Source organism: Lepidochelys olivacea (assembly GCF_965140295.1).
Source record: "Lepidochelys olivacea isolate rLepOli2 genome assembly, chromosome: 11".
NCBI lineage: Eukaryota > Metazoa > Chordata > Testudines > Cheloniidae > Lepidochelys > Lepidochelys olivacea.
In genome coordinates, this window is record NC_140421.1 from 36,001,197 (window position 1) to 36,026,618 (window position 25,422).

At 39.8% G+C, this 25,422-nt stretch overlaps 1 long non-coding RNA gene across 1 annotated transcript in view; it reads left to right on the forward strand.

The window, feature by feature from the left end:
- Window positions 1–24,354, forward strand: part of LOC311528232 — a 34,047-nt gene extending 9,693 nt beyond the window's left edge. The window contains exons 2-4 of the long non-coding RNA XR_014713545.1: window positions 6,160–6,249; window positions 21,560–21,677; window positions 22,386–24,354. This is a non-coding gene — a long non-coding RNA (uncharacterized lncRNA). The remainder of the gene's footprint in view (window positions 1–6,159; window positions 6,250–21,559; window positions 21,678–22,385) is intronic.
- Window positions 24,355–25,422: the final 1,068 nt, after the last annotated feature.

Below are 25,422 nucleotides of genomic sequence, written 5' to 3' on the forward strand. Positions count from 1 at the left end.
ATCTCCTCACTCAAAATTGAGTCTTCACACACCCCCTCTTGCTTTATAGGAATAAAGTTTAGAAATAAAGGATAGAGTTAATCCTTATTAGTTCTCTCCACTCCAGGTGCCACAAAATGGGCTAGTTGGCCCTCAGACTCCCTGTTAACCTTTTATTTGCCAATGTCTGACGTACTCCCCATTACAGGACTCCAAGGCTTAGAATCAATTTGACCATGTGATGGCAGATCCCTTTGATGGAGGGGATTGCAATGGAGGAGAGGAAGAGTTCTAGGCATTTCCTTTTTCTCACTAATATGACCTCACTCTTGTCTAGATTCAGCTGAAGTCATTCACCCTTCACCTGATATGGATCTCACAAAGGCATTCAGAAAGCTTAGAGATGCTACTTAGAATATGATGTTGTGATGCTTGGCCAGAAAGGGTTAAGCATCCTGCAGGATAACTGACCCAAATTCAACCCTTAGAGACATTTTGGTAGATGATGTTTGTGTTTTTACATATATATTGTTAATGGTTAACAATGTAATCAAACAGTCCCTGTCTATTGTGTATTCTGTTAATTCAGAGATTAAAAGGACATCTTAACATTTAGATAAACTGTAAACGTAGGATATCACTGTATTCATCTCTCTTTGAAATGTATAGCAAATCACCTGAGAATGATGAAAAACAGGAAATTACCTTACGTTAATCTACGTAGATAATTACCAGTGATGCTTAGGAAATAGATCTACTTCAAAAGTCCCCATAATTGCCTATTGTTTGCCAAGGACTCCAACCTGTCAAGAGAAGGCCTGAATCTGTATAAAACCCCCTTTGGTCCTGATCCTTTTAATCTCAGAGCTGCTTCATGCAGAGGAACTTTAAAACCAAGACTGAGGTCTCCAACCCTAACCTGGAATCACCCTGAAAATGGACATTGGGCTATAAACTAATTCTGAAAGAACTCTTTGCAACTACAAAGCTTACTACCTCTACTATGAATCTATATTCATGTCTGTATGTATACTGATCTTTTAACCAATACACTCTCTTTTTAATAACTTTTAGTTTAGTTAATAAGAATTGGGTGTAAGCGTGTATTTGGGTAAAATGTGGAATATTCATTAACCTGGGAGGTAACGTGCCCAATCCTTTGGGATTGGTAAAACTTTTTTATATGATGAATACGTTTTTCAGTAATCCCCATCATATTTGACTTGGGTGTCTGAGTGGAGGCCTAAGGCTGGGTTACTTTAAGGCAACTGTGTTGGCTTCTGGGTAACCAGTGAGGTATTATAGAAGCTGTTTTGTGCTATTTTATTAAATCCAAGTATTGGAATATCCACCAGCTCTGGGGATTGTCTGCCCCATTCTTTGCAGTTCACCCTAATTGAGTGACCTCAGTTGGCTCCCCTGGGACTCCAATCACAGATGTCCAAACTAATTATACACAATAGAATATTAGGTGCAACAATATTACTCTTTTCTGTTCCCCAGCATTCCTAGACAATCAAGATAGTAGTTTACATGAACTCAAGCTTAAGCCCAAGTGAATACACTATGATGATTAACGCTTTAGTTATGGGACTAAAATAAAACTGTGCAAAGCATATGTCTGCCAGTGGACAACAGCAAACAACAATATGTAATTTATAAATTAACTAGTGCAGTTGAACAAGTGCTATTTGTAACATCAGTGTACTGCTGTATCCTTTTAGCCTGCTTTTGGAACTCCACCTCTTCACAGAAAAACATCACCGCTGACATATACACCTTATACATATCTTACAAAAACATAATTAATGTGGAGGTCATATTGCAGATGCTTAGCACTGCACTATGCTCTTCATGCCCTTCCAGAACATTAGTTTAATTCCCAAACTCAAACATGGGAAAACCAGAGTTAAGGTCCCCTTCAAGAAGGTTAGTGTTACAGAAACAAAGATTGGAAAATGGAAATATAGAGCTAAAGTGACTCTTCCCACACAACAACCTTAACTCTGCCCTAAGTAATCTGTCCCCCAGGGAGATCAGAGTACCTCACTCCTCCCTCAGTCTCTGCCAATCAGCAGAAAGTACACTCCGGATCTGTGGTGTCACACAAAGCACAATCAGAGTCTGTTGGACTGTGGGAATAGGGACATTGATTAGGAGTTGTGTTGGGCACCAAGAAAATGACAAGTTTGTTTAGGGCAGGGCAAGATACTGTTGTATTCCCTTTCCCTATTGCTGTGCCCGCAGGGGCAGAGCCATGGTTAATATGGCAAATTTCAAGCCAATCTGAATGTAGCATTTTGAAAAACTGACAAGCTGTGTTTCTATCCTGCTTTCGTACCAGAGAGTGCTTGCAGTAGACCACTTTATATAACCAGAATGAAAGTCTAAGAACTTTTTAAAAACCTTTCATCATAGGTCAGGTTTTCTAAGCCTTTTATCATTTTTGTTGCTGTTCTCTGGATTCTCTCCAATTTATCCACATCTTTCCGAAAGTGTGGTGCCCAGAATTGCTGAGACCTCACCAGTGCTGAGTAGAGTGGGACAATTACATACAACACTCCTGTTAATACAACCCAGAATATTAACTTTTTTCACAACTGCATCACACTGTTGATTCATATTCAATCTGTGATCTACTATAACCCCTAAATCCTTTTCAGCAGTACTACCACCAAACCAGCTATTCCTCATTTTGTAGTTGTGCATTTGATTTTTTTCTTACTAAGTGAATACTTTCACGTCTTTATTGAATTTCATCTTCCTGATTTCAAACCAATTTTTCTTATGTCTCAAGGTCATTTTGAATTCTAATCCTGCCCTCCAAAGTGCTTTCAACCTCTCCCAGCTTGGTGTCATCTGCAAATATTATAAGCATACTCTCCACTCCATTATCCAAGTAGTCATTAATGAAAATATTGAATAATACTGGAACCAGGACTGACCCTTCGAAGACCCCATTAGATATGGTCTCCCAGTTTGACAGCAAACCATTGATAACTACTCTTGGAGTACAGTCTTTCAACCAGGTGTGCACACACCTTATAGTAATTTCATGGAGACCACATTTCCCAGGTTTCCTTATGAGAATATCATGTGGGACTATATCAAAAGCCTTACTAAAATCAAGATATCACATCTACTGCGTGCCCCCTATCCACTAGGCCGGTAACCCTATCAAAGAAGGAAATTAGGTTGGTTTGGCATGATTTGTCCTTGACAAACCCATGCTGGCTGTTCCTTATAACCCTATTATCCTCTACATGCTTACAAATTGATTGTTTAATAAGTTGTTCTAGTATCTTTTCAGATATCGAAGTTAGGCTGATTGGTCTATAATTTCCCAGGTCTTCTTTGTTCTCCTTTTTAAAAATAGCACTGCCATTCTCCAGTCCTCTGTGACTTCAGCCACCCTCCATGAGTTTTCAAAGATAATTTCTAATGGTTCTGAGACTGCCTCAGATAGCGCCTTAGATCCTCAGATAGTCCCTAGGATGAATTTCAACAGGTTCTGATGACTTGAATATATCTAATTTATCAAAATATTCTTTAACCTGTTCCTTCCCTATTTTGGCTTGCTTCCTTCCCCCTTGTTGTTAATATTAATTCTGTTGAGTGTCTTAGGCCTATATTCCACATACCCCCACCCCAGCTCTGAGCTCAAAAAACATTATAAGGATGAGAAAATTTTAAAAGCTGGTCATTATGGGGGCACTGTATCTCCTTACCCCTGGGACCCACCAAATCTATACTGGCCCTTGGTAGCACAGCACTTTTCAAATCAATATGTCTATGCATGTGCATCTTGAGTACTTTCAAAAATTGGGTCTTAAACGGACAGCTCCACTGAACCTTAACAATAGAGACACCACCATTCCTCAAAAATAACAGAGCAAAAACAAATGCTTATCCAGATAGATAGTATTCCTAGAATACAGCCCCTTCTTTGCAATTTGTGATAAAATATCCACCACCATCTTTAAAACATCATCTATTATCAAGATACTTAGCACTCTCTGGTACCAGCTAATCCCCTGAGTTTGCCCAAGGGAGGTCATATGAGGTAATCAACTCTTGCTCCCTCTCAATGGTTTTACCAGAGGGCAGCTTTAAGGTGACTGTTGTATTCAAGAACCTTTGTAAAAGCAATCTACTGCACATGTTGTTTTAAAATAAGAATGTTGACCCAGAGGGAAGGCAGCAGCACTGAGTTATTAATACAAGTGGGTTTAGGAGCCACTTCTAAGCCAGCAAACTAGCTAAGGTACTTTTATGACCCTCTTCTACCACAGGATCTGTGCACCTCACACTCTTAAATGCATTTATCCTCAGAACGCACCTGTGAGGTCAGGAAGTGCTATTATCCTATTTACATACAGGGAACTTAGGCACAGAGAAACTAAAGGCCTGATTTTCAAAGGTATTTGGATGCCTAAAAATGTAGATCGGCACATAGTGGGCTATTTAAGCCTCTAGGAATGAGTTAGGCATTTTGAAAAATTTCACTAGATGTTTACGCCTTTAGGCACCCAAATACCTTTGAAAATGTGACCCTAAGTACGTGACCTTCCCAGAGTCACAAAAGTCGGAGAGGCAGTAAAGAACTGAACCTTTGTCTACTGAGTTCAAAACTAGTGTCCTAATCATTGGACCTCCTCTCAACCATAATAATGTTTTATACTTAGTTTCTAAAGAAACAGAATCATAGATTCCTAGAAACGTAGGACTGGAAGGGGTCTGGATAGGTCATATTATCCAGTCCCCTGCACTGAGGCAGGACTAAATATTATCTAGACCATCCCTGATCTAGACCATCCCTGACAGGTGTTTGTCTAACCTATTCCTAAAAACCTCCAGGGACTGAGATCCTACAACCTCCCTAGGTAATTGGTTCCACTGCTTAACTACTCTTACAGTTAGGAAGTTTTTCCTAATGTCCAACCTAAATCTTCCTTGCTGCAATTTAAGCTCATTACTTCTTGTCCTGTCCTCAGAGGTTAAGGAGAACAATTTATCACCCTCCCCACCCCCTTTATAACAACCTTTTGCATACTTGAAGACTACTATGTCCACCCTCAGTCTTCTTTTCCTCCAGACTGAACAAACCCAATTTTTTGAATCTTTTCTCATAGGTCATGTTTTCTAGACCTTTTATAATTTTTGTTGCTCTCCTGTGGACTTTCTCCAGTTTGTCCATATCTTTCCTGAAGGTGCCCAAAACTGGACACAAAACTCCAGTTGAAGCCCTGTAAGTGCTGAGAAGAGTGGAAGAATTACTTTTTGTGTCTTGCTTACCACAAGCCTGATAATACATCCCAAGAAGGAGTGCCTGTCTGGCCTGTTGGACTGGGTAGTTGCATGCTCTGACCAAGGGTGAAGAAGGTACAGGGACTGTGGGGAAGTGGCCCAGGAAACATAGCAGCATGGTGAGAAGTTAGTCGCAGCATGAGATTGCTATCTACAAGGTCCCTAAGTCAGGACCCAGAGTAGTGGGTGGGCCTGGGTCTCCCCAATTTACCCCTTGGGAAGTGGTAGGATTTGGACCACAGTATTAACCCCTGGAATGGGGAAACTTGGACAGTGACACGGAAAGAGGGCTGAGTCATGAGGAGGAGGATGGGGTTCCTGAGGCTGGGAGAAAGGTTGTAGGCAGGCAAACAGGGACAGAGTGACAGTGTGAAAACCATGGACGGGAGGTTATAGGCCTCAAGATAAGCCCCAGAGCAACCAGGATTAGGCAGCAGACCAGCAGTGAATGATGAGCTCCATGACAGGCCTATGTGCTCTTGTTTCTACCACTGCACAGGAAACCTGAATACGATTCCTTGTGTAATCTGCAAACTGTGCCTTTCCTTGTACTTTAATATAATGATCATTCACACAAATCTAGTTTTGTGATTTTTCTGAGGGTTATCTCAGTATGGGTATCACATCACTGTTTCTAATTAAAACTATATAAAAACACCAAGTATAACAACAAAAATAAATAATTTAAAATCACCGTGTACAGGTTTCTAAGGCTGTGTCTACGCCAGGGATTTTTTTCCCAAAATTCTCAGCAGTGGTGGGAGATAGCACCAGATGGGAGCCCATGTGGCTTTTGGCATTTTTACCTCCTCCTTAGGTCAGTGAAGATCCTTTAAATACAAACATCTAATTCATTACTGATCATTTTATCAGAAACATCAAGCTACCGAAATTCCACAGAACTGTTGGATGATGCAGTGACAGCTACTGGAAAAGGGACAGTAAAGTGCAAGTTCTGCTGAGGTGAGGAATAAGAAATGCAGCCCCTCCTACTAAGATTTTCACTGTAGCAACTTGTACCCTGCAACTGTGGGATTCCAATGCCAAATGCTGCCACACATTGAAAATAGGGAAGCAGTGTAATATAAATATATAAACACAAGGAATACTAGTCTTGGCAGGCAGTGGTGCATAATTCTAGGGTTCCTGCGCTAGTATTTAGTTTACCCTGCTACATAGTTTAGGCCTTGAATCTAGCTGATTTTGAATTCCTTAGATTTCCAATTTGGAAAGCAAAAAGGCAAATACAAAACTGGGATATCATCATGTATGTGACTAGAACCAACATAGAAATGTTAGATCTTATCCATTAAGTTTCATTGTTTGCTCTGCATTCTTTCCAGGCTGTTTAGGAATTGTTGGATCCCAGCTTAGACAGTGAAATCTTTGTTTTTAATTGTCTTATTTTTACAGTGACAAATTCATAAGTAAATTTCTAATCCAGTTATTTTTGGTGTTGTGTAAATGATTACACAATAAATTGGTAATGTACAAGACAATTCTAGAGAATTGTCTTTCACATGATGGCACTCTAGGGGATTGGTCCTGCTTTGGGCAGGGGGTTGGACTAGATGACTTCCTGAGGTCCCTTCCAATCCTGATATTCTATGATTCCAACCTGTCCTGAAAAGTCCTACAAAGTTTCTCAGCAGAAAAAGAAGGAAAAACTACTATTTTACAAATTCATAAACAATTTGTAAACACTTGAAAGGAATAGAATAGAAATGAATAAATGCAGGTGATGAATCCGACAAATTTCTGAAGCAGAAGGATATTTTGAGATCTGAGAGTTGGCAGGTTATTTTGTGACTCCACTTTGTGAAAACTCAATCTGCAGAGCCCTATTGACAAATTAATTGATATAGCCATATGCCATTGTACTTACAAGCATTCTTAATTGTAACAAAAATCAACCCATTCATTTTTTAAAATTTTGATCTTGGTAAAATTATAGCAAATGCATCTCACGCACCCTTCTAATCTGCAGTCTTTGAGCTTTCATCTCATCAGTCAAGAAGGGCCAGCCATGGTTGATCCTATAACTGATTCCCTCAGGAGCTGCACAAAGTGGTGTTTGAAACTCAGAAGTCATTTCCCTCTGAGTCAGAGGGCAAGTGGCAAAAATAAGGATTTAGCCTAATGCTAGGGGTCATCCTAGGTGCTGGAACTAGGGGTGCAGCAGCACCCTCTGGCTTGAAACGGCTTCCATCATATATAGGGTTTACAGTTTGGTTCAATGGCTCAGAGAATCCCCACTATACAAATTGTCCCAGAACCCCTGGGGGGTCACCGTAGGTCCTAACCACTAAAGATTCTATGGTGCTTTTTGTTAGCCAAAGCCTTGGCTAAATGCCAGTTCACATTTGGCCACCCATAATGGCTTTAATTGGATATAGTGTAGCTGGAAGTAGCAAGTCATTCACTACATTATGTTCCAAAGGTAATTCCATTTCAGCAGTGGGTGAAGTGAGTTGTATATATGCCTGGGCCCATTTCTGCTATCAGTTACATTCTTAGATGATTTAGGGGGGTTAAATGAGTATAAAGGAGGGGGGCAGAAACTGGCTCACTGTTTTATAACATCTTGGTGTCCCATTTTGGATGAAAAGCACCATTTAAATGTGAGACTTTCAACCCCTCTGTTTTCCAAAATGACATTAGAAGAAAAGTATGTTTCAGTCCATTTCATTAGCACAATTTCTTAAACTGGGGAAAACAATTAGTTAATAGGGAAATCTACTGAAGAGTAGAATGTTTCAGGTTGCTGCAACATGCCTCTTGTGTTTCAAGATTTACAGCACTACTGTTTATAAGCATCACTTCAGGAATAATATGTATTCTACTTTCATAAATGCCAAGTTAGACATTAATTTAATATTTTACTTTATACAAATTGAGGCTCAATTAAATTAACACAATTTAGTGTTTGAGAATCATATGAATGGAATAATTAAAATGATCAAAGCAGGAAAAGGGTACTTTTAACAAAATTAATAATAGAAAGTTTTCCAAAAGTATATTCTTCTCTGTTAATTCATTTATTAAAAAGAATGAAGTCTACTATCATGAGAAAAAGTGTCCTATCTTTTACAGCTTCACAGCAAGGTAAGAATTTCTCTCTCATGCTTTGCTGGGAAAAATGAAAGCTTGAGATGCAATTACTAAAGGTCTGGATTTGCATTTTTTCAGCAATCCAGGCAAATAAGAGCTGCTATGGTTATGATTATCATCATTCTAGAAGGTTTCAGAGTAGCAGCCGTGTTAGTCTGTATTCGCAAAAAGAAAAGGAGGACTTGTGGCACCTTAGAGACTAACCAATTTATTAGAAGTCTCTGTTTACAGATCTTCTGACAAAACTGTTGGTCAACTGCTTGTTAGATACTTCTCTAGTTATCAAACATTATCAGAGTGGACCAAAAGGAGCAGCAAATTACTCTGGTAATGTGGTATATTCATATGAGGTGAAATTCCCCCACCCAATATGTTCTATAGATACCAACATGCACAAAGCAATTGGATGTTGTGCAGGTCACTAAGTGTGGAAAAAGGGGAAGCAGAATGGAATTCAACCCCCTGACCCATGGGTGGGCTACCACACAGCCCTCTGTAACTGGTTTATATATTGACAGCATCCACGCTGTACTAAACGGGCCAGATCCTGGCCTACGTTAGGGTAGCTTTGCACTACTCCATTATTGCACTTTACATTGCTCCAGGTTGGCTCAGCTTACCATGGGAGGAATTCTGTCTGTGTAGGGTAATTCCTGGGTGACGTTCAGTGGCTGTAGCACGTCCTGCCCCAACACACACAGCACCGGTAGCCAGTTCAGGGGATGTAATCGGGACAGCAGAGGTAACCAGAGTGTCCCTGCATCTCGGTCATTCCCAGCTATTCGAATGTCCCTTGGCATCGCACCAACACTTTTCTTTGCATAAACTATATTTTAGCATACGAAGAATAGTATCTAGAGTTCAGAAATGATTATAGGTTATTCTTCCATTGTTTGGGATGCTGCGCATCTAAGCAAACAGAAATAATTTAATAGATGCTGTAATTTGATTCCATTATTCAGGGAGCAACAGCGAAAATATATCAAAAATTGTTGACCCTCTGCAAACAGGCTTTCACCTACATTAACTGTTGGGTAAAAACAGAATGTAATGTTTGCAGTGCAATTTGTCACAGAAATGGAGGTTCAATTAGTCCCAATGACTTACTAAAGACATTTTAAACACAATGTCCAAATTTTTCTACATAAATTAAACATGATGTAATTGAGTGTAACATTAAGTGTCTCGTCACTGTTGATTCATGTGGAAATCACAGAAATTTCACTGATCATTATGCATTCATTTGATATTCATGCGGATGCCATATGTGCCTCCATAAGGATTCTACAGTTATTCAGCATGGAATAAGTTTTAAATTACCATTAAAAAGACATTAAAAGGCAATCTCAAAATACCACCACAAAGGTAATTTCATTTAAAGAGTGCTAATGAAACACATTCTGCATTAAAAATCTGAAATACAAAGTAGGTTAATCATGAATCAGCAGAAATAATTCAGGAGAAAATACTGTTGAATTGCAAGTCAGAATAAAAAGAATATTTGAACAAAAGGTTTTTGTCTGTCTGGTCTAGATTTTTGACAGGTGAAATGTAATTGCATGACAAGTACAATTTTCCATTCAACTGGTATGTAGCATTATGGCAATATAGCATTTTGCTACTGGGAAAATATTCATTACTGAAACAAGTATAGTTGTCCAGATTCTCACTGCATTCATTTTCCACTGACGGGGAGCAGATGGCCACAAGGAATCTGGCTGTGGCTCCCTATTTCTCAGATGGGCTCTTTGCCAGCCCCAATATATGACAGTTGGTACTGACTCCTAAGGGTTGAGTGACAGCTGAAAATAGCTGGAACACTGTTTTGCTCAGGCTACTCCATTTCCTGCTCTGGCACACCCTCTGTGTAGCCGGGTGGAGAGACGGCATAAGTGCTGTCATAGCCAGCTCCACACTAGTGGAGGATTCCCCCATGCTCCAAGAATGTTCATCAGGTGCGACACTGTCTGTTTCTATCCCTTTTTATATCTCCAGAGCAGCACAAAGGATCTAGAATAGAGCAGAGAATCCTGCTCACTGTATCTAAAAATATTTAAGCCATTATAGGATGGCTTATCTCTTTGCCTTAGAGACCTACTTCTACTCAACAAAGTCCCTTCTCTGAGTTAGGCTTTATGGCATTTGTATTATACAAGAGCAAGAAAGTGAAGGGCCAGTCCTGTGTGGTGCTGAGTACCTTCCTGAAAGATGCTGAGCACCCTCAGCTTCCCCTGATGAAAATCTGTTTCAATGTATTCTAGTTTTGAAAGCTAAGTGGGGAAAATTCTAACAAACAGCAGACGTACTGCTGGAAAAAATAGATTATCTTTAATAACTGAGTGTCCAGGCATAGTCTTTGCCTCTAAGGAAGGTGAGGGTTATTTATCAATGCATGAAGTGGGGTTAGGAAAATCCTCCTATCAGATTGGATTGGAAATTTGTGTATATAGTTGTCAAGGTTCCTCCCCCACTCTGAACTCTAGGGTACAGATGTGGGGACCTGCATGAAAAACCTCCTAAGCTTATCTTTACCAGCTTAGGTCAAAACTTCCCCAAGGTAACAAATATTACCCCCGTTATCCTTGGAATGGCCGCTACCACCACCAAACTAATACTGGTTACTGGGGAAGAGCTGTTTGGACGCGTCCTTCCCCCCAAAATACTTCACAAAACCTTGCACCCCACTTCCTGGACAAGGTTTGGTAAAAAGCCTCACCAATTTGCATAGGTGACCACAGACCCAGACCCTTGGATCTTAAGAACAATGAACAATCCTCCCAACACTTGCACCCCCCCTTTCCTGGGAAATGTTGGATAAAAAGCCTCACCAATTTACATAGGTGACCACAAACCCAAACCCTTGGATCTGAGAACAATGAAAAAGCATTCAGTGTTTTACAAGAAGACTTTTAATAAAAAAATAGAAGTAAATAGAAATAAAGAAATCCCCCCTGTAAAATCAGGATGGTAGATATCTTACAGGGTAATTAGATTCAAAAACATAGAGAACCCCTCTAGGCAAAACCTTAAGTTACAAAAAAGATACACAGACAGAAATAGTTATTCTATTCAGCACAATTCTTTTCTCAGCCATTTAAAGAAATCATAATCTAACACATACCTAGCTAGATTACTTACTAAAAGTTCTAAGACTCCATTCCTGTTCTGTCCCTGGCCAAGACGACTACAGACAGACCCACAAACCCTTTGTTTCTCTCCCTCCTCCCAGCTTTTGAAAGTATCTTGTCTCCTCATTGGTCATTTTGGTCAGGTGCCAGCGAGGTTACCTTTAGCTTCTTAACCCTTTACAGGTGAGAGGAGCTTTCCCCTGGCCAGGAGGGATTTCAAAGGGGTTTACCCTTCCCTTTATATTTATGACAATAGTAAAGCTAAATAATTCTAGCTTTCTGACAGGATAATTTTTTAGGTTCGTGTCCCAAGCAAATGGAAATTTGTGCCATTGAAATTACTAGAAAAATCTATGACAAAATGCAAAAGTTACAAGATGTGCTGCTGTAAAAATGATTGTGACAAGAGGTGTGACTTGTTTCTGTGTTATTGTAAAATAACATTTTGGCCTGTCTAAAGTAAATGTCCTGTCACACATACACACTTTGCCCATAACAGTGAAAGATTAGCCCAAATAATTTGCCTTGAAAATTTGTCCTCATCTCTGAATAAAGAGAAACGTTCCTTTGTGTGGTTAATTGGAAGCCCTCAGTCATTTCACAGACTAACCTCATCGCAACCTGCCTCTAATACAAGGATGCTGATTTCTCTCTCCCCTTCTTTGCTCAGCTAAAAGTCCATTGTCATATTACTACCATCTTATTTTATACCAGGTATTCAGGAGATAGCCTTGCACCAGTATGATAGGTGGTTGGTAAGAAAAGAAGTGTGACCATCATTAGCCAGATCTTAAATTAAATCAGTATATAATACTTGGTGGAGACCTAAGCTCTGCATAATCCTTTTCATCAGATCACACTGTCCTGCCAACATGACTCATGCCTGTTCTTGATGTACTTTGTCCAATGGGTGAGTTCAATATCTATGCCCATTAAAACTCTTGGACTCTTTGCTGAAACTGCCAATATGCATGATAAATGCGCCAGTTGAGAATGTAGTTTAACACGTTTCCACTAGGTAATGGACTGAGACCACTACCTCCTTTCACATAAACCACCAAGTAATCATCAGCTTAAACTAGTGATCTAAAAGTGAAAGGATCAGTGTCCCATCTCAATAAGCAACCCAAGGATCTGTACCTTGTTCCCTGTTTGTTTTCCTCTTAAGTTAAGGGAAAAGAAAATGGGTTTTCTGCATCTATATACTTTATAAACTGTAGACCCTCACAACATCTCACACCTTACAATTCACAAACAGAAAGTTGGTATCTCCTTACTTCTCAGCAAAGACTTAATGTCAGGCTGCCGCAGCTTCCTATTACTAAGACTTCAGTCTTTTTACACCGTATCTGACAGTGTAAGTCCTAGTACATGTATATGATGAAAAATTAAAACTAAAAGACAACTGTCAAAATAAATGAACAGAGTATAGTATGTTGTGATAATTATCCTGGAGTTTTAAAATTTACTAATTCACATATTATGAAGGTTCTAGTGGTCTGGATATGTAGGAATTTATAAAATCAAAAACTTTTAAAGCAATGTTTTCTTCATTATCCTGCACTGTTTTTGAAGTTATGCTGTGCAGCCTGAAAAGTCAGCTGCATATTTTCATATATATCCCAATTATATTTCATAAAATGCAGCCATAAATATAATCTAATTCCCATGCAAATTAAGTAAATTCTGCACAAAAAACTGAATGCTGATACTGTACTAAATTTTGTTTTGCTGCCAGACAGAAAACAATGAGTTATAAGTAAAATGTACCTTATTCAGTACGTCCAGAATACAAAAAAACCCACAAAAACAAAAAACCCACCACCACCAAAACCTCCAGTTTCTATGGCACAGGATATCTCAAATGTCTTATTTTATTTACAGAGAAAAAATACTTGCACTTTTTCTAGAAATTTGCAAGTATGAAAAGACTAGTCACCAAATCACTCTAGATTGCTTTAACAGGCTTATTTTAGCAACCTTATGTATTGCCTTATGGGAACGTTAGCACAGCTTAGTATGTGTGTAAGTGTCTCATTTTAGGAAACATAAAGCAAAACAGGACATGTAGCTACAGCATGAGTTTCAGAAGATAAAAACTCCAAAGACTGTTTGCAAACTTGAATGACAGTAAATGTGGAGCAATGGGAAATTTCCATTTCCAGTTATTATTTTGCTTCACTTTGTTGAAATGCTCAAGGATTTGATACACATGGGAAAGCAAAAATTTCCCACACTCCACCACCCACACAAAAAACTTTCTGAGTACCAAACACCACAATAAATACAGCCACTGAAATTAGTCTAAATCAGCAGACATTTTAAAAGACATTTTAAATTACGGTACACACCTAAAAAAAAAATCTGCCCAGAAAAAGACACAACTGTGTGGTTCACGTCTTTCCCAGTTAAAGACCTGAGGTCAGTTTAAAAATCTTTTTAAAAGAATTTGCTTTCCCTAGGTTAGTTAACCCTTTAGATAGCTAAACTGAAAAGATTTTGGAAGATTTAATTGTTTACTTTTAGTACTTTAGTTTAGTTCTGATGCACTATAACAGTGATAAAATATTTAGGTTGTACACACTACAAGGGGATGTTTACAACCAACCAACCAAAGTTTTCATTGACATTTTAAACCAATTGTGAAAGTTTCTAGTTTAAACATTTTATATATTTATTTTTAATTGAGACCTGATTTTGAGTCTAAATTCCCGGCCAACGTCCTTTAATGTGGAAGTTACAGAAAGCCTTTTTATCTGAGAAGCAACAGAAGAGGAGGAAAAGGTGTCATAAAAGAGTGGGAGGAATTAATGTTCATAGGCACCTTCCACCTCTTTCTAGAGCTGCAAGTCCCACCTACTCAATCATCCAGTCCTTGCATATTTAAATAATTTACTTTTACTTTTACTTTAATTTTACTTTATTTGTAAAATGTATCCTTTAGCAGACCATTCTCTGTTCCACTGATAGTATAAATATTCCCTTTCCAATACATATTAGTTCTAACACATTTGTTGGCTCCTAAGAATGTTCCATATCACATATACACAAACCCCCACTGAAGAAATTCATAATAAAACAGATGTAGACTGGGAGGCACAGTGCTGAGAAGCTTATCAAATCTCTGGGTGTTTATTGTGTAATACTTAAAAGAAAGTGACTTCCAACGGTACATACTGAAACACTGGCAGAGGTGACTGCATTGTTACAAAGCACATAGAATCAATCATATGGTTTCAGCAGAGGCAAGTAAAATGACTGAGAAATAGTGTGAGAATCTGGAAGGATTCATCAGCATAGAGTGCAAAGGATTCACAATAGGGCTGTTAAGTGATTAAAAAAATTAATCGCACTCTTAATAATAGAATACCATTTATTTAAATATTTTGGATGTTTTCTACATTTTCCAATATATTGATTTCTATTATAACACAGAATACAAAGTGTATAGTGCTCTTTATTTTTTATTACAAATATTTTCACAGTAAAAAACAAAAGGAATAATATTTTTCAATTAATCTAATACATGTACTGTAGTGCAATCTCTTTATCATGAAAATTGAACTTACAAATGTAGAATTATGTTAAAAAAAACCTGCATTCAAAAATAAAATATAAAACTTTAGAGTCTGCAAGTCCACTCAGTCCTACTTCAGCCAATTGCTTAGACAAACACATTTGGTTACAATTTGCAGGAGACAACGTTTCCTGCTTCTTGTTTACAATGTCACCTGAAAGTGAGAACAGGAGTTCGCATGGCACTGTTGTAGTTGGTGTCATAAAGATTCATATGTCCCCTAATGCTTCAACCACCATTCCAGAGGACAGGCATCCATGCTCTTGATGGGTTTTGTTTGATAACAATCCAAAGCAGAGTGAACCGACTCATGTTCATTTTAATCATCTGAGTTAGATGCCACCAGCAGGTTGATTTTCTTTTATTTTTTTGCGGTTTGGGTTCTGCAGTTTCCTCATTGGAGAGTTGCTCTTTTAAGACTTCTGAAAGCATGCTCCACATCCCGTCCCTCAGATTTTGGAAGGCACTTATGATTCTTAAACCTTGGGTGAAGTGCTCTAGCTATCTTTAGAAATCTCACATTGGAACCTGCTTTGCATTTTGTCAAATCTGCAGTGAAAGTGTTCTTAAATTGAACATGTGCTGGGTTGTCATCTGAGTCTGCCATAACATGAAATATCTGGCAGAATGCTGGTAAAACCTTAGAGCAGGAGATATAAAATTCTCCCCGCAAGGAGTTCAGTCACAAATTTAATTAATGCATTTTTTTTAACAAGAGTCATCAGCATGGAAGCATGTCCTCTGGAATGGTGGCCAAAGCATGAAGGGGCATAGGAACATTTTGCATATCTGGCAGGTAAATACCTTGCAATGCCAGCTACAAAAGTACCATGCAAATGCTGGTTCTCACGTTCAGGTGACATTGTAATTAAGAAGTGGGCAGCATTATCTCCCAAAAATGTAAACAAACTTGTTTCTCTTAGCGATTGGCTGAACAAGAAATAGGACTAAGTGGACTTGTAGGCTCTAAAGTTTTACATTGTTTTGTTTTTGAGTGCAGTTATGTAACAAAAAGAATGTACATTTGTAAGTTGCACTTTCAAGATAAAGAGATTGCACTACAGTACTTGTATGAAGTGAATTGAAAAATACAATTTCTTTTATCTTTTTTACAGTGCAAATATTTGTAATAAAAATATATAAAGTGAGCACTATACACTATGTATTCTGTGTTGTAACTGAAATCAATATATTTGAAAATGTAGAAAAAATCCAAAATATTTAAATTGGTATTCTATTGTTTAACAGTTCGATTAAAACTGCAATTAATTTTTTTAATCATGATTAATTTTTTTGAGTTAATTGCATGAGTTAACTGTGATAAATCGACTGCCCTAATAATTATATATTGTAAAGCATTTGGGCATTCTTCACACTTAAAGGTGTCATGACATCTTATCTATGTGTGACTGTTCAACATTTGATTCAATGTGAGATTCAAATGTGAAAAATAACTAAATATAGGCTTTAGAACTTTAAAAGCGCTCATCCCTACAGTGTCTCATTCTCTAATTATAGCAAAATGTAGAAGTAGAATCCTGCACTGACAGAATCATTTTACTATTTTTGTAGTTTAGCTCAATTTATTTCTTTTCTTTTCTCCTCTACTCCGCACCCCCCAAGACTGAGGGAGTTTTTAATGTGCATTTCTTGGTACATGACACATTCCTGTCTCCACAGTAAAATACTATTCCACAGATTTATAATGTGTGTAATCCAATGCTGCTGGTTATTCAGTTGAAATGTGGGTGGGTGGGTGGAAGACTCCTGCTTATAGGTAAAGAGAACAGATTATTAGATCAAGATCTAGATACACAGGGCCAGATTTTCAAAGATATTTAGGCACCTGAAGATGCAGCTAGGCACACATATTCGATTCTTTAGTCCCCTTGAAATCAGTAGAAGTTAGATTAGGTGCTTTTGAAAAACTCAGTAGGTGCCTGTTTGCCTATTTAGACACCTAAATACCTTTTGAAAATCTGCCCCTTAGTCTATATTTAGCACTTAAATATAAAACCTGATTTTGAGAGATGCTTAGCCTGCAGCAACTGCTATTAACTCTGATAGGAACTGTTGGATGCACTTGAGAATTAGGTCGCTTATTGAGGTGCCTAAATAAGAATTTAGGAGCCCAAATTTAGACACTCACTTTTGAAATCTTGGTCTTCCCTCTTCTCTAATGATTAGAGGATGAAAGTGGTCTGCCACTGCGTTGGTTTCTCTGGTTGACCTCAGTTATTTTGGCTGTAAAAGCTTACGATCATGCTCCCTGTGGTCCTCTGAAATATTTCTAAGTGAGATACTGGAGTCACTATTAATACTCATGAACAAAGAGGAATGACTCACATTCCCACAAGACACAAGAAAAATTTCTGGTCTTAGGCTCGTCACTGCTTTACTTCAATCTCCTGCTGAACCCATAGCGCCTGCTGTCACGGTGAGCATTCAAAGAGTGTAGGTAAGAATCCCAAACTAGTCTTCCTCACCAATCCCGTCAGAACATCTTTTGGGAATGACCAGAGCCACACACTTGTCAAGAGACAAATGCTTCAGAAAGAAGTATGAAGATCATTTGTTGAAAGAGTGGTAAATTAACATCTGTTTCACATGACAAATATTGACAGAACAGTTATTAAAACTGCACACATATGACACAGTCATTTATGTGATCAAACTAGTAGTAAATGTCCTTTGCCATATCTGTATAGTCACATTGGCTGTTGTCTTGTGTTACTACCACAAAACAATTCTAATGATCTGTGGTGGGGCATCTGACCCACACTGGCAGAAGAAAGGTTAAAGCAGCCCAGGTGAGGCTGCACAGGAGACAGCTAATTAGGAAAGGGCTTGTAGAGACACCCAGTCAGGAGAAGGCATAGAGACAGCCAATCAGGGTCAGGCCAAGGCCATATAAGAAGGGCTGATGAACAGAGCAGCTTCAGTCACTCCCTGGAGTTCGAGGAGGGAGGACTGGTTGCCCTAAAGGAGGGAGAAGAGACAGCACCATGGTCAGAGCAGTGCTGCATGGGATCAGGGGAGCATGACTGAGTTCTTGGCTGACTGCTGCCCTGATACCAGGGCAGAGAAGGCGCTAGGGCTGCAGGGAAGTGGACCAGGGAAACAGACAGCAGGGGTTGGAAGTGACGCAGCATGTGGCTGCTGGCTAGAGGGTCCCTGGGCCGGGACCAGGAGTAGTGGGCGGGCCCGGGTCTGTGTCCCCCCACCCGCCACTGAGGGAAGTGGCTAGAGTGTGGGCTACAGTTTGCCACTGATATAGGTGGTTAGACCCTGGACGGCAACCTGCCACTGAGGCAAGTGGCTGGACAGAGGACTGCCAGCCCCCTGGAAGGGGGAGGCAGAGAATCGCATGGGGCACAGCTGGAAGGCTGTGTCCAGAAGACGACACCATGGTCCTCAGAGCGACATTGGTGCTGATGACAGAAGTGATGGCGGCGATATGCCACGAGATGAAGGTGCACTGGCAAACCAGAGCTAATTCCCAGAAAGGTCAGCAGGAGGTGCCATGGTGGTGATTGAGCCCCATCACAGAAGTTCCGAGTGCTAAGAGAGAAATTTGGGTCAAAATTCAACTGTGATGTAAGCAGGAGGAATTCCTTTGTTGTCAATAGAGCTCTTAGGGTTCGTAGAATCATAGGACTGGAAGGGACCTTGAGAGGTCATCTAGTCCAATCCCCTGCACTCATGGAGGACTAAGTATTATCTAGACCATCCCTCACAGGTGTTTCTCTAACATGCTCTTAAAAATCTCTAATGAGGGAGATTCCACAACCTCCCTAGGTAATTTCTTCCAGTGCTTAACCACCCTGACAGTTAGGAAGTTTTTCCCAATGTCCAACCTAAACCTCCCTTGCTGCAAGTTAAGCCCATAGCTTCTAGTCCTCTCCTCAGAGGTTAAGGACTACAATTTTTCTCCTTCCTCCTTGTAACAACCTTTTATGTACTTGAAAACTTGTCATGTCCCCTGTCAGTCTTCTCTTTTCCAGAGTAAATAAAACCCAATTTTTTAATCTTCCTTCACAGGTCATGTTTTCTAGACCTTTAATCATTTTTGTTGCTTTTCTCTTGACTTTCTCAGATTTGTCCACATCTTTCCTGAAATGTGGTGCCCACAGCTGGACACAATACTCCAGCTGAGGCCTAATTAGCGCAGAGTAGAGCAGAAGAATTACTTCTCGGGTCTTGCTTACAACACTCCTGCTAATACATCTCAGAATGATGTTCACCTTTTTTGCAACAGTGTTACACTTAAAGAAAAGGAGTACTTGTGGCACCTTAGAGACTAATAAATTCATTTGACTCATGTTTAGCTTTGGTCCGCTGTGAACCCCCAGATCCCTTTCTGCATTACTGCTTCCTAGACAATCATTTCCCATTTTGTATGTGTACAATTGATTGTTCCTCCCCAAGTGGAGTACTTTGCATTTGTCCTTATTCAATTTCATCCTATTTACTTCAGATCATTTCTCCAGTTTGCCCAGATCATTTTGTATTATAATCCAAACTACTTGCAACCCCTCCCAGCTTGCTATCATCTGCAAATTTTATAATGTGCTCTCTATGCTATTATCTAAATCATTGAAGAAGATATTGAACAGAACCAGACCCAGAACTGATCTCTGCAGGATCCCCCTTGTTATGCCCTTCCAGCATAACTGTGAACCACCGATAACTACTATCTGGGAATGGTTTTCCAACCAGTTATGTACCCACCTTATAGTAGCTCCATCTAGGTTGCATTTCCCTAGTTTGTTTATGAGAAGGTCATGCGAGACAGTATCGAAAGCTTTACTAAAGTCAAGATATACCATGTCTACCACTTTCCTATCCACAAGGCTTGTTACCCTGTCAAAGAAAGCTATCAGATTGGTTTGTCACAATTTGTTCTTGACAAATCCATGCTGCCTGTTACTTATCACCTTATTATCTTCCAGATGTTTGCAAATTGATTACTTTATTTGCTCCATTATCTTTCCTGGTACAGAGGTTAAGATGACTGGTCTGTAATTCCCCAGGTTGTCCTTATTTCCCTTTTTATAGATTGGCACTATATTTGCCCTTTTCCACAAGAGTCTTGTGGAATCTCTCCTGTCTTCCATTACTTTTCAACGATAATTGCTCATGGCTGAGAACTCCTCAGTCAGCTCCTTGAGTATTCTAGAATGCATTTCATCAGGCCATGGTGACTTGAAGAAATCTAACTTGTCTAAGTAATTTTTAACTTGTTCTTTCCCTATTCTATACTCTGATCCTACCTCATTTTCACTGGCATTCACTTTGTTAGACGTCCAATCACCACCAACCTTCTTGGTGAAAACCAAAACAAAACTCATTAAGCACCTCTGTCATTTCCACATTTTCTGTTATTGTTTACCCCACCTCATTGAATATCAGGCCTACCCTTCCTTGATCTTCCTATTGCTTCTAATGTATTTGTACAATGTTTTCTTGTTACCCTTTAGGTCTCCAGCTAGTTTGATCTCGTTTTGTGTCTTGGCCTCTCTAATTTTGTTCCTACATACTTATGTTATTTGTTTATATTCATCCTTTGTATTTTGACCTAGTTTCCACTTTTTGTAGGACTCTTTTTTGAGTTTCAGATCATTGAAGATCTCTGGTTAAGCCAGGCTGGTCTCTTGCCATACTTCCTATCTTTCCTATGCAGTGGGATAATTTGCTCTTGCGCCCTTAATAATGTCTCTTTGAAAAACTGCCAACCTGTCTTCAATTGATTTTCTCCTTAGACTTGCTTCCTATGGGATCTTACCTACCAGCTCCCTGAGTTTGCTGAAGTCTGCCTTCTTGAAATCCATTGTCTTTATTTTACTATTCTCCCTCCTACAATTCCTTAAAATCATGAACTCTACCATTTCATGATCACTTTCACCCAAGCTGCCTTCCACTTTCAAAATCTCAACCAGTTCCTTCCTATTTGTCAAAATCAAATCTAGAACAGCCTCTCCCCAGTAGCTTTCTCCACCTTTTGAAATAAAAAATTGTCTCCAATACATCCCAAGAACTTGATGGATAATCTGTGCCCTGCTGTGCTTTTCCCGCCACACGTGTCTGAGTAGTTGAAGTCCCCCATTACCACCAAGTCCTGTGCTTTGGACGATTTTGTTAGTAGTTTAAAAAAAAGCCTCATCCACCTCTTTTTCCTCGTTTGGTGGTCTGTAGTAGACCCCTACCATGACGTCACCCCTGGTTTTTTACCCATTTTATCCTTACCCGGAGACTTTCAACAAGGCTGTCTCCTATTTCCATCTCAAACGCAGTCCAAGTGTATACATCTTTAATACTTAAGGCACCACCTCCTCCTTTTTTCCCCTGCCTGTCCTTTCTGAGCAAGCTGTACCCTTCTATACCAATAATCTGTGATGCCAACTGTAACCAGGGAAAAATTAAAACTAAATAAATCCCCTCTGTTTCCCTTTTACAGGTACAGATTCTTGGACTTATCAGGATCTATCACCTGAGGAAGGAGCTCCTGTGTCCCACCTTCCCTCAGAAGTGTGGTGCAGGAAAGAAGAGGAAAGACAAAAGTTAAGTTGAAACAGGTAAGTACTGTATTAAGGGTTGGTTACATGAAGGGGGGGGTATAAGAGGAACACCACAAACACACACATAAAACACAGCAAACAGTGGACCGCAACAAAGGAGCTTGAAGCTCAGACCCAATATACCCCTCCCTTGGCAACAGAACAAAACAAATCCCCAGTATAGCCTACTGCTAATCGGATGGACAGGTTAGATGGTAGTGAGTAGTGGGTCCAGACCAGGACCTTCTACCCTCGGGCCAAACACTGGCCTCTGGGGAGGAACGCTGGATGGTGACAAGCTGCTGGGACTGAAGCTGCTGATGGACCAAAGGACCCTGGATGGCAGGTAGGTTGTTGGTATCACAGGATCCTTCACAGCTCTTGATCTGGAGACCTGCGCAAAAGCCCAACCGCACACAGCTGCCTCCTGAGCGGACAGCACCGTGATGATGTGGCACAGTTCCTTATAAAGAGTGAGTGGTGGGAAAGTTCTGAGGGGATGGCAGTTACAAACCAGTCTCAACTGGTCTGAACCAGCTCTCGCACCACAGCTTTGGCACCTTAATTTTCCCACCTCTGGGGACAAAATGGAGATTTGGCTCCATTTTGAAAAGTACCAAAGTCCATATTGATGAGGGGAAACCATATAAAAACCTTATCCTAAACATTTAAAATCACAAGGTTAGCCAATCTGTATCCAAATATGCTCTTCCCCTTCCTTGATAGGTGGACACCATCTCTGCTCAGCAGTCCTTCCCGGAACAGCATCCCGTGGTCAAGGAAGCCGAAGCCTTCCTGGCAACACCATCCTCGCAACCAGGCATTCACGGCCAGGATGCATCTGTCTCTGCCTGGGCTCCTACCCTTGACCAGAAGGATCAAAGAGAACACCACCTGTGCTCCCAACTCCCTCACCCTTACTCCCAGAGCCTTGAAATCACTTCTGATCTCCTGAGGGTCATACCTCGCTGTATCATTAGTGCCCACATGGATGAGTAGCATGGTGTAGTAGTCAGAGGGCTGGATGATTCTCAACAATCCCTCTGTAACATCTCAGATACGGGCCCCTGACAGGCAGCATACCTCCCAGGATGCCATGTCAGGGTGACAGATGGATGCCCCTCTGTCCCCCTCTGAAGAGAATCACCAACCACTACTACCCTACGTTTCCTTTTGGGAGCAGTGGCTGCGATCCTCCCAGCCTTGGGGGAAAGCAGTCCTAGTTAAAATTAAGACCCAAAGCTAAATATATATTTGGTCACACTGGGATAACAGTAGTCAACTGGAAGTAGTTCAAATGTTCAAAGATTTTAGTATTTTTTCCCCTTCTTATCACTGCTCTGCCATCACAGTACTGAGTTCAGAAATGAAGGAAAGCAAAACTTTGGGTTTGTGTAGTCTATGATCACAGTAGCCAGTGCAACCTGAATGAGAATGTCTTGTCAGTTGTATTACCATAGCACCTACACCTAGGAACCCTAGTCATGGAGCAGGACCCCACAATGCTAGATGCTGTACAAGCATAGAATAAAAAGATGATCCCCTACCCAAAGAGTGTTTGGGGGGTATTTTAATGGTGTGATGTTTAGGTGTATGGGGATAACAAATCAGACTGTGGCTTTCAGTTCCGGGACGAATGGCTTATGTTCCACTATAGAAAAGCACTTAAGCATATGCATAATTTAAGCACAAGTATTCCCATTGACTTCAGTGCTCTCAAGAGCTTTCAGATCTCAAAGCAGAGAGAAAGTCCAAAGAAGAGAAAGGAAACTGGCATTTCCTTCCATAATAATTTCTTTGCCAGGGTGAAGATAAAGAGCACAAAACAAAACTCAAGGTGAAGTGTGCCCTTAAGTAAGGGGGAAGAAAAACCAAATTCCCCAACAGATTTTTCACCTTCAGGCTTGATTTCCTCCAGTTTGTACCTTAAATGGCAAAGGAATGAGGAAGAAACCTATCACTCACAGGTATCCACAGACACCACGCTTTCTAGCAACAAAAAACCTCTATTTTCACCTTCTTCTCTGTTATCTAGCTTTTTGTAAAATGATTAATAAATGGCTTTGAGATGCTGAGAACATTTTGAAAAACAAATTGTTTACTCCAGCTCTGTTGTTATACCTAACACATAGCCTCTCTTAGCTCAATCCTGCTTCAACTAGTCCCATTCGATTTTCAATTTATTTTTCTCACGTTCTGTGCAAGATCACAGCTCCCCTGGCTATTGAGCTGACCACACTAAATTTAACCTTGTGTGTCCAAAATTCTTAAGAGTTTAAAGTGAGGCAATTCAAGTCTTGATTACACCATCAAATCCATTATATTTTCTTTAAATGTATGCACTGTTTTAGACTGGTCCCTCCTGAACAAACCACCTGTTCCGGTTCAGGTTCTAGGTGATCTTAATAGTAGTCGGTCAGAGCTTGTTATCTGGGAGCTCAGTGTGGTATCGGAAGGATCCCCAGACTGTAAATACTACCATCCCTGGAGTGATTTAGCAGGAGATAGATCCTCGGGAACAGGAGCAGATCACCAAAACAAATGCAAGCAAAAAAGCCAGACACCAAGGAAATTTAGCCTTGAGTAAATGTGCAGGAACCAGGAAGAACCTTTACCTCCCTAAATGATGGAACAAGTAAAGAAAAAGTGCCTTGAAGGAACTGGAGAAAACTACTCTCTTGGTATATTTAAGACGTTAAATATATGACAGAAGTGTGTAGGCATAGTCCAGTGTGGGCGACTCAGGCATCCAGCATCACACACAAGCCTTAAAGACAGAGGAGAAGAAATGTTTTAAAGAACTATTTCATGAGAACTTCCATTATTGGAGAGTCCCATACAATTTAACAGGGATTCTAAAATATCCTATTCTTAAAAAAGCCTATAGAATTTAAAAGAAAACCTTGCTTTAGATTTCTATGAGATGGCTTCAAACAACATATAGCAAAGTTATTATTTTCTTTTAAAGTCTAACTTTTCCACAAGGATTGTTACAATTTTCTTCAGTCATTTCATAAGAACAAAGGAGAAAGTCACAGATTCAAGGAGGATCTCTGAAATAATTTTTTAACTCAGTAGTTGATTTCATAGAATACTCAATGAAATATTATGGGTTCAAACCTCCACTGATAGAGGTTTTATATTAGATATATACAATAACTCTATAATGGCTCATATTGTTTATTCCCTTACTTATATAGTTAATTCATATATTATACTTCATACCCAACTCCTGAGCCTTACTTCTTTATCACTGTTGTTGTAGTCAAACACAGAGTGCATTAAAAAATTCTTTAAGGGCAGCTATATCACATTGCAGCAACAAATTTTCAGCCATATTTCCCCACGGATGTCTCTATGGAAAAAAATAGCATTACCCAGGATACCCTCAAGAATAAACATCTCTAACTAATTAATTTTTTCAGAATGGCAGCAACTTTTAACAGCAAACAACAATCAAATGGATGTTTTTTTCCTAACATTTACAGGAAAGGGTGGCCACAGCCAACCGCTCTGACCTTGGGCCATCCCTTTGACCCATTTCTTCAATCTTAAGATTAAAAAAAGGTTGCTTCCCTTTTCTGTGCCAACTGAGATTGTCCTGACCGCCAAAACTGGGATGCTAGTCTCGAATGAAAAGCTGTAAGGTACGTCTACACTGCAATTAAAAACCTGTGGCTGGCCCCTGCAAGGTGGGAGGGTTCCAGCACTCAGGCTGCAGTCTGAGCCCAAATGACTACACTGCAATTAAACAGCCTGGTAG